Source organism: Mesocricetus auratus, unplaced genomic scaffold (genome assembly GCF_017639785.1).
Source record: "Mesocricetus auratus isolate SY011 unplaced genomic scaffold, BCM_Maur_2.0 Super-Scaffold_15014, whole genome shotgun sequence".
NCBI classification, from domain to species: domain Eukaryota; kingdom Metazoa; phylum Chordata; class Mammalia; order Rodentia; family Cricetidae; genus Mesocricetus; species Mesocricetus auratus.
The window spans coordinates 12,900,275-12,914,514 of NW_024429186.1; positions in this window are offsets into that span (position 1 = coordinate 12,900,275).

The following is a 14,240-nucleotide window of genomic DNA, read 5'->3' on the forward strand; positions in this document are numbered from 1 at the left end:
AGGTGGCTGGCCCAGGGCCACCTGATTCGAAGGCAGCATAGACAGACATGGGTTGGCCTGACCTCACCCTCCACCACCTGGCCTCACAGAAAGTTTCTAAATAACAGAATAGTTTGGCTGAGTAAACCAGGCCAGCACACTGCCTGCACTGTCTGGGAATATAGAGGAGGCATCTGGAATTCTATTTCAGAGCACCATCCTAGAATACCCTTCTGTCACCCATTTCCACCTTCCCGACGCTGGAGATGCTGACATTTATATTTTTAAACCTTTTTTTGTCAAAATTAATGCTATCTTTCTCAGGTGCAGAAGCCTACCCTGTTGGAGCACCTGTAATATGTTGTAAACAACAACAATAAAAAATATTCCCAGCATTACATAAGACATTAAAACTAGAACGGGAAAAAAAAACCTAAGACAACGTGAATTTAAACCAGTTCAGCCCCATCCCTAACCGCAAATGCTGAACAATGCACAAACTCTGTCTCTAGTCAGAGTCTTCCAAGAACAAAGGAAATTGTCCCCAAATAAAGCAATAACCTAATACCATATTAATAACAACCTTCCATGTGTAAAACCTCCTTAATTCTACAAAGCATTTCACATCTGCCATCTTGTAGGGAGGTGACTTCAGGCACAATTGTAGTTATTAAACAAAACCAAGAGTTTGTTATAAGGTTATATTTGAACAACCACCAATCTGCCTTCCACTGTCGACCGAGCTAATCGCTCTCCCCAAGCACTGTTCTATTGAGAACGCTTCTGGGTCAGGAAACAATTGAATCCTGTTGAAGGAAGTGGGGGGGGGGTCTAATGGGCTTGCAAAATGTTGCAATCTGGCCTCCGAGGTTTTTCCAGCCTCATTTTTTTCCTCCAGTGCTGCTAAGAAGTGACGGATGTCACATGGCCTGAGGACAAGGCCCCTTCTGATACCACCCCACCTCTGGTCCTCCCTAAGGTCATCTATAACACAACCAGTGAAGACTTGATCCTTTCTTTATGATCCCTTGACTGACACATGTGCCCAGGACAGGGTCAAAAGAAGCACAGCACCCTGAAGAGGACAGACAGGGCTAATTTGCACTGGCCTCCTGTGCTTAGGCTCGGCTGGGGGCAGAAAGGGAGGTTGGAAATAAGGAATTAATGCTCTCAATGCCTCAAAGTGCTATGGCAGGGTTGGTAAGAGGGCTTAGCAGGTAAAGGCACTTGCCATCAAGCCTAAGGATCTGCGTCTAATTGTTAGAACCCACATAACAGAAGGAGAGAGCCAACTCTCCTCTGAGTGTCCTTTGACCTAAGTGGACTGTGCATACCCAAACATACACACACACACACACACACACACACACACACACACACACACACACACACACACGATAGATAGACAGATAGATGGATGGATGGATGCATAGATAGAAGATAGATAAATAGATAGAATAATTTTAAAGTACTGAGCAGAATTATGAAAACCCATCTACAGCTTATCAGTTGTTTTATAGCACCAGTCATAATTTTATTCAGGAAATGGAGGCTAGGAAAGAAGAAATACTTGCCAAAGGTGACCTGTGAGTGACCATAGGCTGTAAGACCTGAACCACACTCAATGCTGTTACCCTTCAATGGTTACTCTTATAACACTTAAGTGTGGTGTGTGTGTGTGTGTGTGTGTGTGTGTGTGTGTGTGTGTACATGTAAACATGCATGCTTTCCCACAGGTATGCCCCCCAACATACTTATACACACTGAGCAGGTGGCAGTCAGGCTTGGGGATGCAGAAGGGCCATGGGAACACTGAATCTGCCAGCAGGGTTTGGAGCTGCTTAGGCAGCTGGAGGGGTTCCTGTCAAAGGAAGGAGAGTCCAAGTGCTCAGGTGGCTGGTGGCCTCTGGAGCTATGGTAGTGTGAGTCAGTGGGAATGGGGCACCTGACCCTGTCTCTTCTGTGCCTTGTGACAGATCCTTGTGGAGGGCAGAGTTATTCCAGAGCTCTCTGTGGACAGGACTTTTGGAGACACACTTTCAAGGAAGGACAGCCATGCTTGCAGAGGGATCAGGACATGGAGAGTGGGGGAGGCCAGATGTGGGCACATCACAGAATACATCTAGTGTGTAAAGGAAGCTGGGCACAGTACTTTATCCTGGGATGTGTCCACGGTGTCGTTACTTTTTCCCAAGAGCCCGTGTCCCCATCCCCCTGCCAGGGGAGGAAGAGACAAAGCTCAGGGAAAGCTGGCCATGAAGGAATGCAAGAAAGCATCAGGAGCCTGGGGGATAAACGAGCAGGGCCACTTCCCTCTCGGGGTTTTGGAGGTTTCCCTACAAATGGGAACAGTACCTACCCCAGGAGCCTGGATGTTTTTAGTGAGAACACAAAGCAAAAGAAATATTTCACAGTGGGAAGCACCAGCGGGTGTTCAGCGAACATCACCCTGTCTTCTCAAGATTCCTGTGGCTTCCCAGGCTCCAGTCCATACATAGGAGGTTCTCTAAGCTGAGGACCAGGACAGAGAACCTCAGAGAGTCTAATATGACCTGATCACCAAAGTCAAGTAAAGGCAGCAGCAACATTGGCCCAATCTAGTATCTGCCCAGTCCCTAGGTGTCCACCCTGCTGTCACCCCGAGCAGTCTTACGAAGCAGGCACCAGCCTTCCGCCATAATGAGGACAAGAAGGAAGTGGGGGTGAGAAAGTCCTTGATTGATCCACCACTGGTAATTAATACAGTCCTAAATTAGTCCTTTTGCTAAGTAAATACCTTCCTTGCCATGATAGCCCTTTTCCTTTATACCAGCAATTCTCAACCTCCCTAACACTGAGGACCCTTTAGTACAGTTTCTCATGTTATGGTAACCCCCAGCCATAAAAGTATTTTTGTTGCTACTTTATAACTGTAATTCTGTCACTGTTATAAATATGTTATGTAAATAGCTTTGGAGACAGAGGTTTGCCAAAGTGATCCACAAGTTGAGCACCTCTGCCCTATACCCTTAAGATGTCTCATGTGAGGTAGTGTGTTGTAGTGATGTCCTACAGGGGTGTCCTAGTTAGGGTTTCTATTGCAGTAAAGAGACAACAGGACCCCAGCCACTCTTATAAATGAAACATTTCCTGGCGGTCGCTTGCTTACAGTTTCAGAAGTTCAGTCTATTATCATGTCAGGGAGCCTGGTGGCATGCAATAGACACGGTGCTGGAGAAATAGCTGAAGTCCTACGTCTTGCAGGCAGCAGGAAGTTAACTGAGATACTGGGAGGTATACTGAGCATAAACTTCAAAGCCTGCACCTGTAATGACACACTTCCTCCAACAAGGCTATACCCACTCCAACAAAGCCATGCTCCAAATATACCTAATCCAAAGCTCATTCAACTCAACTCAACAATGCTCTACAAACAGCTGCTGTTTTGGCTGGTTCCTCACCTTGTAATATCTAGTTGGGTCCAGGCAGAAAGAAAATGGAATTCTGCCGGGCTGTGGTGGCGCACGCCTTTAATCCCAGCACTCGGGAGGCAGAGGCAGGCAGTCTCTGTGAGTTTGAGGCCAGGCTGGACGGACAGCCTCCAAAACAATACAGAGAAACCCTGTCTCATAAAACCAAAAAAATAAAGAAAGAAAGAAAGAAGAAGAAGAAGAAGAAGAAGAAGAAGAAGAAGAAGAAGAAGAAGAAGAAGAAGAAGAAGAAGAAGAAGAAGAAGAAAATGGAATTCTAAGACCCCCAACTCCATTTCCACAAAGACCTTCCTACTAAGTATCCACCCACTAGACAGCAGGTCTGTTGTACAAACCATCTGTTTTTTATTCCCTGAGAAGGGTACAAACCCAAGGTTTCCTTCTTTGCCCAAACAAGAAGCACAAAGTCACTGTCATTCTCATGTTTAAGAGGTCATTTGCAGATTCATGAGAACCAATTCCAGAATCCTTTAGAACATCTCATCCTAGAGAATAATAATTTGACCTAGTGTGCTAACAAGAGATGTTTGGAAGATTGCCAAAAATTACATGGCAATTAATCAACAGGATACAAAATAAACACAAATTGCAGATTCTGATAGGAAAATGGATGCCCTAGCATCTTGTTTCTTAAAGACATACTTTCTTTGTTATCCCAACGGACAGCTCTGGCTTCTGTGGGTCAGTTCTGAAATAATCACAGTGAGTGACGTATTGAAGAACCAACTGGTCAACCAGAGAAAAAGAGCTCGAGGATGCTGAGACACCTGTTGAAGAAATAAAGGCTCTGCCCTGGATGCTCATGGTCACGCTGAATGCCTTCAGTTGTCTGAGCCTTCACCACCACAGAGTCAGTTAAAGAACCCTGGCAGCCCCAGACTGACTTCCTGAAGTCTGCTTCCACGGGGGATAATCACCTCTTGTGCAGCTCTGATCTTATCCTACCTGAGCATGCAGTATTCATGAGTCAACCAGATTTCAGTTGCCACCACATAAGCTGGTAGTCCATCCAATAAGCAGATGAAATTGGGCACACTGGAAATCTAGATGACTGATCAAGGAGATGCTTCGGATAGTAAGGTGCTTTGCACACAAGTGTGAGGACCTAGGTTCAAGTCCCCAAGACACACATGAGCACAGCAGCACACACTACAACCCAGTGCTGGGAAGATGGAGACAGGAGAATTCCTGGGACTTCCTGGATAGTCAGTCTAGCCAAAATGGTGAGTTGTGGCTTTAGTGAGAACCTCAAAATAATGTGGAGAGCAGTAGAGGATGACACTCAATGCTGACCTCTAACTTCTACACACTCATGCACACACACACACACACACACACACGCACGCACGCACACACACGCACACACACGCACGCACACACACGCATGCACACGCACACACACACATGCGCGTGTGCACACACACACAAGACCTTGGTAACGCTGGGCAGATTCCCTATATTCTTGATCCCCAATTTCCTCATCTAAATAGAACATCCACCTCACCTCCCCGCTGGTCTGTGACAAGATTAAATTAAAAAAAAAAGAAAGGCCTGGAAATCACTGGCATCCATAGACTCAGCTCTGTCTTTTGGTTTCTGCCCAGCTTTCCCATGTCCTGTCTTCATGGAAGTCTGACTTTTGGTCCTCACTGGAGCATCTTGCATCTAGAGGAATACACTGGCCAATTGTGAGGATTTTCAGAAACCTGGAGGTCTGGTTCTTTGAGATCTGATTGAGCTCCAGAGACATTAGAAGGAAGATTGTACAGCTTCTGAAGTCCAGAAGTTTCTTCCATCTCTCTTATCTGGCTGTCTTTGTTCCAGTCCCCCTGTTGAGATCATTGGGACATGCTACAGTTGCATTGTCTGATATGGTTACCACTGGCCACTATTGCTGCTGAACAGTTGAAATGTGACTACTCAAAACTGGTGTAGTGATGTTTCATTCCATTTCCATTGGTCCAGTGATGCCCATCTTCCTTGTGTGTGTTTTCTAGGGCTATTATCACAAGATAATGTCAATTTTACTACTTAAAGCAAAATGTGTTCTTTCAAGGTTCTAGAGGTTACAAGATCATAATGCGGCAGCGTGACCTTCCCTCTAAGGGATGCTAGGATGATTCAGTCCTGTGCATCTTCCATTGTCCATTACAATGTATCATTACAACTTCTGTGTCCAGATCTACCTACCTAGATAATGCCCCTTGTGTCCATTTTTCTCTGAGTGTTGTAAAAGGGCCCTGGTTATTGTATGAAGACACCTGAATATTATCCAACAGGATGTCCAACCTTTCGCTCTTCTGGGCCACATTCAAGAGTTGTCTTGGGCCACAAGTTATGATCTCATCTTGGGATCCTTAACTTAAAAATACAATTTACAAATGAAGTAATATCCTCAGGTACCAGGAATTTGAATGTAAACTATGTTGAGGATAGAGGCTGTCTACCATAAACCTACCCCACACCTTTCTTCACTGTTGCTGAAGTACCTGAGTTCTGCCAGGCTGAGCTGGGGATTTGAAGAACACTGACTCATTTACCTTATCACATCACTAATTCAGGTGAGAGACAGGAACCTTCCAGCAGTGGACAACCAGACGACTAAGCACCCCATCCTCGGGACACAGAAGGGTCATCCTGGGTTTGTGAGCTGAAGTTTTTTCTTTTCCTTGTAATTTCTTCATTCACCATTCTTTCCTAATTTCTAAAGCCAGGCCTGGGCTGGAGGGTAAGCCAGACACTGTTCTTTTTACAAAGTGCCCCAACATTACTGATCTAGGAAATTAAGTGTCCCAGTTTGCATTTCTTGTCTTTTATCGCTTTAAAAATACTAAAACCGACAATTTTAGGGAAACAGGAGGAATACAAAATGGTTTTGCTCTGGATAATTGCCAAGACAAAAATAGACACAATCTAACAGTATATGTTTTCCTCTATTGTCTAAGAGAATGCATACTGTGGGTGCAGACGGGCTGTTTGCGGGGACAGAACATTTGTAAATATCATTCTCTTAACATAGAAACATCTTTTCTGTACTCCTTGAAGGACATCATCTTTTTCCTCTTGCTGCCTTCAGTTTACATATCTGTTTTGAAGACATAGGTCTTGACCGTGATGTTCAACAATGACTATTGTCTGCTGTGTATGTGGGTGCTATCTGTCTCACTTGGACATCAGCTCTGTAAAGCCAGATATCACTGATGCCTTGTACTTGGCCTGGTCCAGACAGGAGATAGGTGGATGGATGAATGTATGGATGTATGGATATATGGATGAATGTATGGATGGGTGAGTGGGTGAGTTGATGAATCAGTAGGTGGGTAGATGAATGGGTAGGTAAATGAATAGGAAGGTGGATGGGCTGGTGGAGAGGTGAATGGATAGACAATTATTTGAGAGTTCAGGAGTCTGACTGTACTAGATGAAACACCAATTACTCAAATTCAGTCCCCTTCTACAGCCCTTATGTGTTACTCTGAATGGGTCTCACAAAGGAAAGGCATAAACTATAGTTTAACCTGGAAAGGCAGGCTACTAAGAGAGCTGAAAGGGTAAGGTTGGAATCTGCTGTTCTGGGAGGCCCATCAGACAGCTATAAAGTGGGGGTGGGAGAGTTGACACACTCTATTCTCACCAACCTTGAAGTTGGTTTGATTGCTCTGTGTGGCTAGAAAAGTTATCCAGCTGAGTACATTATACCCTTAGTGGCCAAGTGCATACAATTTATGAGGGGAGCTCCTTAATACATATTTAATAAAGCTGTGGACATTCAGGCACCAAATCAGTGGTGTCAAATGTGTTCACTGTCGGAGACTGGAGCTGTCTTTTGACAAGGTTGACACTCCTCTGCAAGTCACACACACTATAAACCATCTCAGCAGAGAGGAGGGACTTGTCATGTCCTTACTCTATAGTGATGGCGAAGAGTTTGCAATAACACTAGCATCATGGGTAGACACTTGGAAGCTTGAGACATCCAAGAGAGAGAAGAAAAGAAGTGCCCAAAAAAGTGGTGATTAGGTAAGAGGGGTGACTCCACAGGCAAAGGCACTTGCCACCAAGCCTGGCAATCTAAATTCAATCCCAGTGAACTACTTGGTAGCAGAAGAGAATCGACTCCTACAAGCTATCCCCCAACCTCTACATGCACACACACACACACACACACACACACACACACACACACACACAATAAATATAAGAAGAAAACTATTTTCTTTTCAAGACAGGGTCTCCCTATGTAGCCCTGGCTGTCCTGGAATTCACTCTGTAGACCAGGCTGACCTCAAACTCAGAGCTCCACTTTCCTCTGCCTTCCGAGTGCTGGGATTAAAAACTTGTGCCATCATGCCTGGCAAGGAAACTATTTTAATACACTAGCCATGACTGTGGAGAGAAGACAGGAGAAGGGGCAGTGTGAAGATCATCATTACAATGACAATGATGGTGACAATGTAAGCATTTCATCCCTACTACACCTCCACAGGTGTTTGCTTTTACTACCCTCATAGAGAAAAAGGACTTAGTGCCTTAGAGTGATTGAGGTCACAGATCTACAAAATAGCTTGAAGGAGAAGTAGAAATTCAGACAGGCTAAGCTCAAAGTTCTGGTGGTTAAGACTGGTGATCAACTTGATAGGTCCTAGAATCATCTTTGCAGGTAACCCTGGGGCGCACCTGTGAAGGGCTGGTTAGATTAGGTTAACTGGGGTGGGATACTCACACTCAGTCTGGAGCACCATTCTGTAGACTATAATTCCTGGATTGAAGAAAAAGGAGACAAGCTGAGCCTCCACCACCCATCTCTCTTTGCTTCCTGACTGCAGGTGCCATATGACCCGCTCCCTCGAGCTTTTGATGCATGGCAGACTGTAGCACACTCTCCTTCCTCAAGTTACTCTTGATAGGTGCTTTGTCACAGCAACAAGACAGAGTCACTAACACAAAACCCTCCGGTCCTGTCCTTAGAGCTGACAGATGTTGAAGCGGGTTGAGGCAGCAGAATTCCCATTCCTACTCTCCATCAGGTGGAATGAATGCCATAGCAGAGGCAGGCAGTTATGGGGCTAAGCCATGCTTCGCTAGCATGGAGACATTTCTAGGAAGCTGTCCCCCAGGCCCTTCCCCTTTTCTAGGAAGACTCAAGCTTGTACTTGTAGAGCAACAAGTCTGAGCATCATGTTCAGGCCAGGCTGGTTGAGAAGGTGTTTTTGCCCCTCTTCAGAGGCCTTTATTCAAAGTGGGGGCATATATTCCCTGAGCCTTCATCCTGGACCATCATGTAGGTAAGAAATAAACATTTGAGAAAGTTAAGCTAACTAATTGTCCAAGCCCCTGGATGGAATAAAAATCTGTTGATACAGTTTATTAGACCTAAGAATACGCACTCTAAAGCACTCCCATCAGAATAGAAACCATGGCATGAAGTCATAGTCAGGGGGCATTTTATATTCTCTGGGTCAGGGTCAAGAATATGTCTCATAGGGTTGTGCCCATGTTAGAGGATTTAATACATATAGGATGCTGGGTTCCCAAAAACACTCAGAACTGGCAGCCACTCCCATATTGACTTTTTGTGCACCAAGTACAGCCAACTTGATTTCGGTTCACTGTGGGTTTGATGCAACCTACCCAAGTCAGCTTTATTTACGCAACGAAACATATGAGCACACGTTTTATTACATTCAAGGTCTGTTCCATCCAAAGCGGTGGCTGGGCTGGTTTTCTGTTCCCATTCGACTCTGGGATCTAATGTGTGAGCATATGGCACTCAACTCCCTTCTGGCCCTGCACTGAGAAACAGCAAAAGGGGATGATTTTTCCAAGTCTGCGAGGATGCCGTGTGATGCCCATTGGGGCGGTAGCCCAGCGTCACTGAGGACACAGTGTCTGTTCTCAAAGGTGAAGCAGTTGGTGTTCCAAACACATGCTCTCAAGCCAAGAGTTAATGATCAGAGAGAAAGAATAAGGTCCGGCGTGTCTGCAGACTGACAGAGCTCACTTACACGTAGAAACCTACTGACAGGCAGGGTGTGTCATCCACCGTTCATTCATTGAGCAGCTACTCTTCCGTTCTGGGATTCATTGGATAATTTGCACTTTAAAAACTTTGACTCCAAAATAAATCTGCACTCACAGGAAACTTCAAAAATAGTGAAGGGAAGATCTGGGGGCCCTTCTTCCTGCCTCCCTGATAGCAACATATCATACAATGATGTACGTGTAACAGAATAGGAAATGTACATGGGCACAGTCTACAGGTCTGAAGTCAAGGATCTTTTTATGTGTTTGTGTGCATGTGCTTACATGTGTTTCTATGTGGTTTTCTCATATATGTACTTTTTTGTAGCTATCCACACCCTGCTGTTGGCATTCCTTCCACTCTAAAATGTATCCATATCTGTCATGGAAGATGCCAAGAAGTATCCATAGCCATCCGGGAAGATGCCACTGAGTGGGGACTGTTTTTATCATGTGGATTCATTTCCTTCTCCTAGTCTGTATATAGTTATGTGAGGTTTTATGCTTTGTCTTCTTGTTTCTTGGGTTTTTTATCTAGTTTTGGATCATGAAATATCTATGAGAAATTTATAGTCATTTATTACCCATAAATAGACCACATTTATTTAGGTGTGTGTGTGTGTGTGTGTGTAAGTCAGAAAACAGTTTTAATAAGTTTCTTCTTCTACCATGTGGGTCCTAGGGATTGAATTCAGGCATCAGGTGTGGTGACAAGCACTTTTACCCACTGAAGCATCTGGTTGGTCCATCATTTGTTGCCATTTTAATGTCTATTAAATCACTGGCTGGATTCATGAGTCAGATGCAAGGATGTCACCAGGAGTGACTGGAGTTCCAGAAATATAAGTGACTTTCCCTGAGTGACAGCTTCCACGAGTGAGAACATTGGTCCGACTTTGTAACTGTGTTCCTAGCCCCAGTGCCTGACTGACTCCCAGCACTGTGCCATTCAGAGGAACATCTACACGTATGTCACTCTGTCCCACTGTCACCCCAGTGTCCCGCAGACACAGCAAGCCAAATGACCAGTAGATCTTTCAGGGAAAGACACAGAGATGTTGCCAGGTTACTGAATAGAACACACACTGGTGTGAAGAAAGAAGGCACTGGACCACTCCCCTGCCTCTCTGACTGGCACTTAGTGTTAGACCTGGGCAGCATCTGGAAGCCCTTCTCATACCCACATCACCCAGTTCCACACCTGTGTCCATGGCAACTGAGTCATGAACTTATTCCTTACCCATCTGCATGTGGCCTGGTACCGTCTTCACCCTGGTGGTGAGTCAGGAGTCATAATGACCCTGACCTAGCTCATCACCCTTCACCCCCACAGATTGGACTTGGCCAAATAAAACCTTGATAGCAAGTATAAGAACACCAGGGACTGTAAAACAATAGCTTTGCCACCAGGAAAATAAAGATAGTCCACAAAGCCCCATACCCAGCTGAAAGAGGATATTATTCCCTGCAAAGCACATCCTGACCCTGAACATGCCATGTAGCCCTAGGGAGGGTCAAAACACTTGGTCTGGGCATCACTCAAGCTCATCTTCATGAACTCCCTTGAGGAAAGAAAACAGCTTTTATTGTAGTTTTGTGGAATTAAAAACCCTATAAAGGCATACATGAACCTGAACAGATCTTAGCGATATCAAAGAACAGAATTTCAATAAGGGTGTTGCATTAAATCTGAGCTGGCAAGGGCTTATAATAAAAGTACAGTAATGAGCAAGCTTTATGATAAAATTAATGTAATTAATTAGTGTTTGTAAAGGGCTTGGGATCATGGGGTGAAAGGTGCCAGCTAGAGGAAAAGTCATCTCAGAAATTACCACTATTATCATCTTAAGACACGGCATATATTATGTACGATATGAGCATTTCGAAGCGTATATTCATGTCCCAGCTATAACTACGTTAATTTATAGTAATTTGCAAATCAGGTCCCTGATCAGCCCTGGGAACCCTTTCTGGATCTCTAAGTGGATGAGGTTATGACTCAAGTGGTATTTTAAACTCTATCCTGTGATAACCTATTAGAGACAGCAGCCCCAGACCCCCGTACGTGCTCAAGTTAGCGATTCAAATTACAACTGACACACGTGAGCCCTGCCTGCCTTTCTGCCCTTGGTGCCGTGCCTTTGGGGGTTTGGCTCAGTTTTATTAGAAACAGGTCTATGAGCCAGTGTCTTTCAACCTTACTTTTCCAGGATTCAAACATCTCTGCTTCTCTCTGATCCAATAACATCCCCTGAGGTCAGGAGCATCTCTTTGCTGCCATCGAGTCTCCAGAATGTGTGTGACTGAGCCTTGACATGGTGAATATTCCGGGGACTTTGGCTGATGGTGAAAGCTCAGCTCAAAGCTTACATATATCCAAAGTAGGCCGTTTATTTCCAGCCATCCCAATTGACTCTTCCACTGGAAAACCCTCTATTGCATCTGTTACCTGAACCACACAATTTCTACAGGGCTGCAGGGTACATTTTAAAAAAGCTTCAAGCTAATTGTTTGATGGTAAAATCCAATCCACAGGGAATTTGGAAAGTAAAGAGAAAACAGAGTACTATGATGGTTGTGTTTCCAGAACATCTCTACCATCCTGACTGCAAAGCTGTCATTCATACAGTTCCCGATATTCTCATGCAGAAGTCAATGACCAGGGTCTGCTTTGCCAAGTCCATCAGGTCCTTACACAGAGGTTATTTCCAAAAGATGCTGCAGAAAACCCATCATTCAGTCATCCACAGGAAGTCAACAAGCAGATGGTCTTGTGACTGATCTCCTGTGTCCAGGTCTGACTCTGCCACTGGCCATCAGAGTGGTCCTGGAAAAGTCACATTCGCTTTTCTCAGTTGTGTGCTTTCTTACTTAACTCAATCATAGTTGGGGGCAGAAAAAGATGGAAGCCAGATCACATGATGGTAGCCTATCCCACAAAACACATCTCTATCCACACAGACACATGAACACACACCCCTCTTGAAAGTACCGTGAAGACATCACCAATAGATCACAGATCCACTAAACCCCAAAACAGTCTCAGACTTCTACTTCTTAACCTCATTTGCCAGTGGAGTAGAAACTTCGGTTCACTTCAGCTCGAAAGATGAAGATCATACCACAATTTTGCAAAATGTCATTTCTAATAAATAAAATTGCAAGAAAACATCAAACCTAAGTGGATAAATTTATTTATTTATGCAATAAAAGCTTTTTGGCCTGCCACATTTTGTGAAAACTTACAGGAATGATAATAACCTTTAAAAACCAAGTAAAGTGAAAACATCATTATTGGAATGCTCAATTAGAACTGCAAACACACTCTGCTAAACAATCTCCAAATGTAATTGTTTAATAACAAAATGTAGGTTTAAAAGAACAGTAGAAAACAAAATGTCCCAGGAGCAAATCTTGTTCCTGTGTTGCTACTGAGATCGTGGGCGACTGAAACGCACACTGGGATGGGCTGTGCTCAGCTGGGAGGTCCTCGGTGACACTGAGAAGTCTCTGAACAGCTTGTCGGTTTGTGACATTCTGGAAAGTTCTATATCCCAACACAACCGTCAATAAACATGTACCCAAGTTTTCTTTTGTGTTGCTGTGATAAAACAAAAAGCAACTTCGGGAAGGAAGTATTTATTTCACCTTACACGTTTAGGTCACAGTTTGTCATTAAAGAAAGTCAAGCAATAAAGTCAAGGTGCTCAAATCAGGAAAGATGGAGGGACACTGCCTGCAGGCTCACTCCCAGACCTACGCACTGCTCATTTTCTTGCACGGCCGAGACCCAGCTGCCTAGGGATGGTGCTACCCACAATAGGCTGGGCCCTACTCATCTCAGTTGAGGCATCCTCTTCCCAGGCGACTCTGTGTTGTGTCATGTTGACAACAAAAATGAACCATCACTACATGCCAAGAGGCTCTGTAGCTTCTGACTGCTGTGTAGCACTCAACTGCTTATGAAGAGAGTGGGTTCATATTCATGTCACTTCATAAGCTATAACCATTTCATGAGGATGGGTCTTACTCTCCCTTTGTACAAATGTGAGGTAGGGTAAATCTCAGGCCCAAGTCATGTGGTGTGTGTGAATGCATGTACGTGTGAGTGCATGTGTGTGAGTGTGTATGAGTACATGTGTGTGTGTGAGTACATGTGTATGAGTGTCTATGTGAGTCTATGTGCCTGTGTGTGAGCTTGTGTGTGTAAGTGCATGTGTGAGCATATGTGTGTGAGTGTATGTGAGGATGTGTGAGTGTGTGAATGAGCATGTTTGTGAGTGTGTGAGTCTTGTGTGCGTGTGTCTGAGTGTGTCCATGTGTGTGTGAGTATGTGTGTGAGTGAAGGTGTGTGTGAGCATTCATCTGAGTGTGTGTGAGCATGTGTATGTGGTGTGTGTGTGTATGTGTGTGAGTGAAGGTGTGTGTGAGCATTCATCTGAGTGTGTGTGTGTGAGCATGTGTATGTGGTGTGTGTGTGTGTGTGTGTGTGTGTGTGTACTTAAGGTGGCAATCAAAGCTGCCTCATTGCATAAGTTCTTGGAGATCGGTATGTGAAGCCTAGCCCTAGAGGCTCTCAGGGTAACAGCCCTTTGACAAGCACATAGCAAACTTTGAGCCCTAGATTAAGGACCTCACCCAAAGTTCAAGGACAAGAGGCAAGATCAGAGTTCACATATGACTCAATAGAGTCTCCATCACTTACAAGCAACAGTGGTGCTGAGTTAGAAGAAAACAGGCACCTGGGTCTGGTGCAGCAGAGTTAGAGAT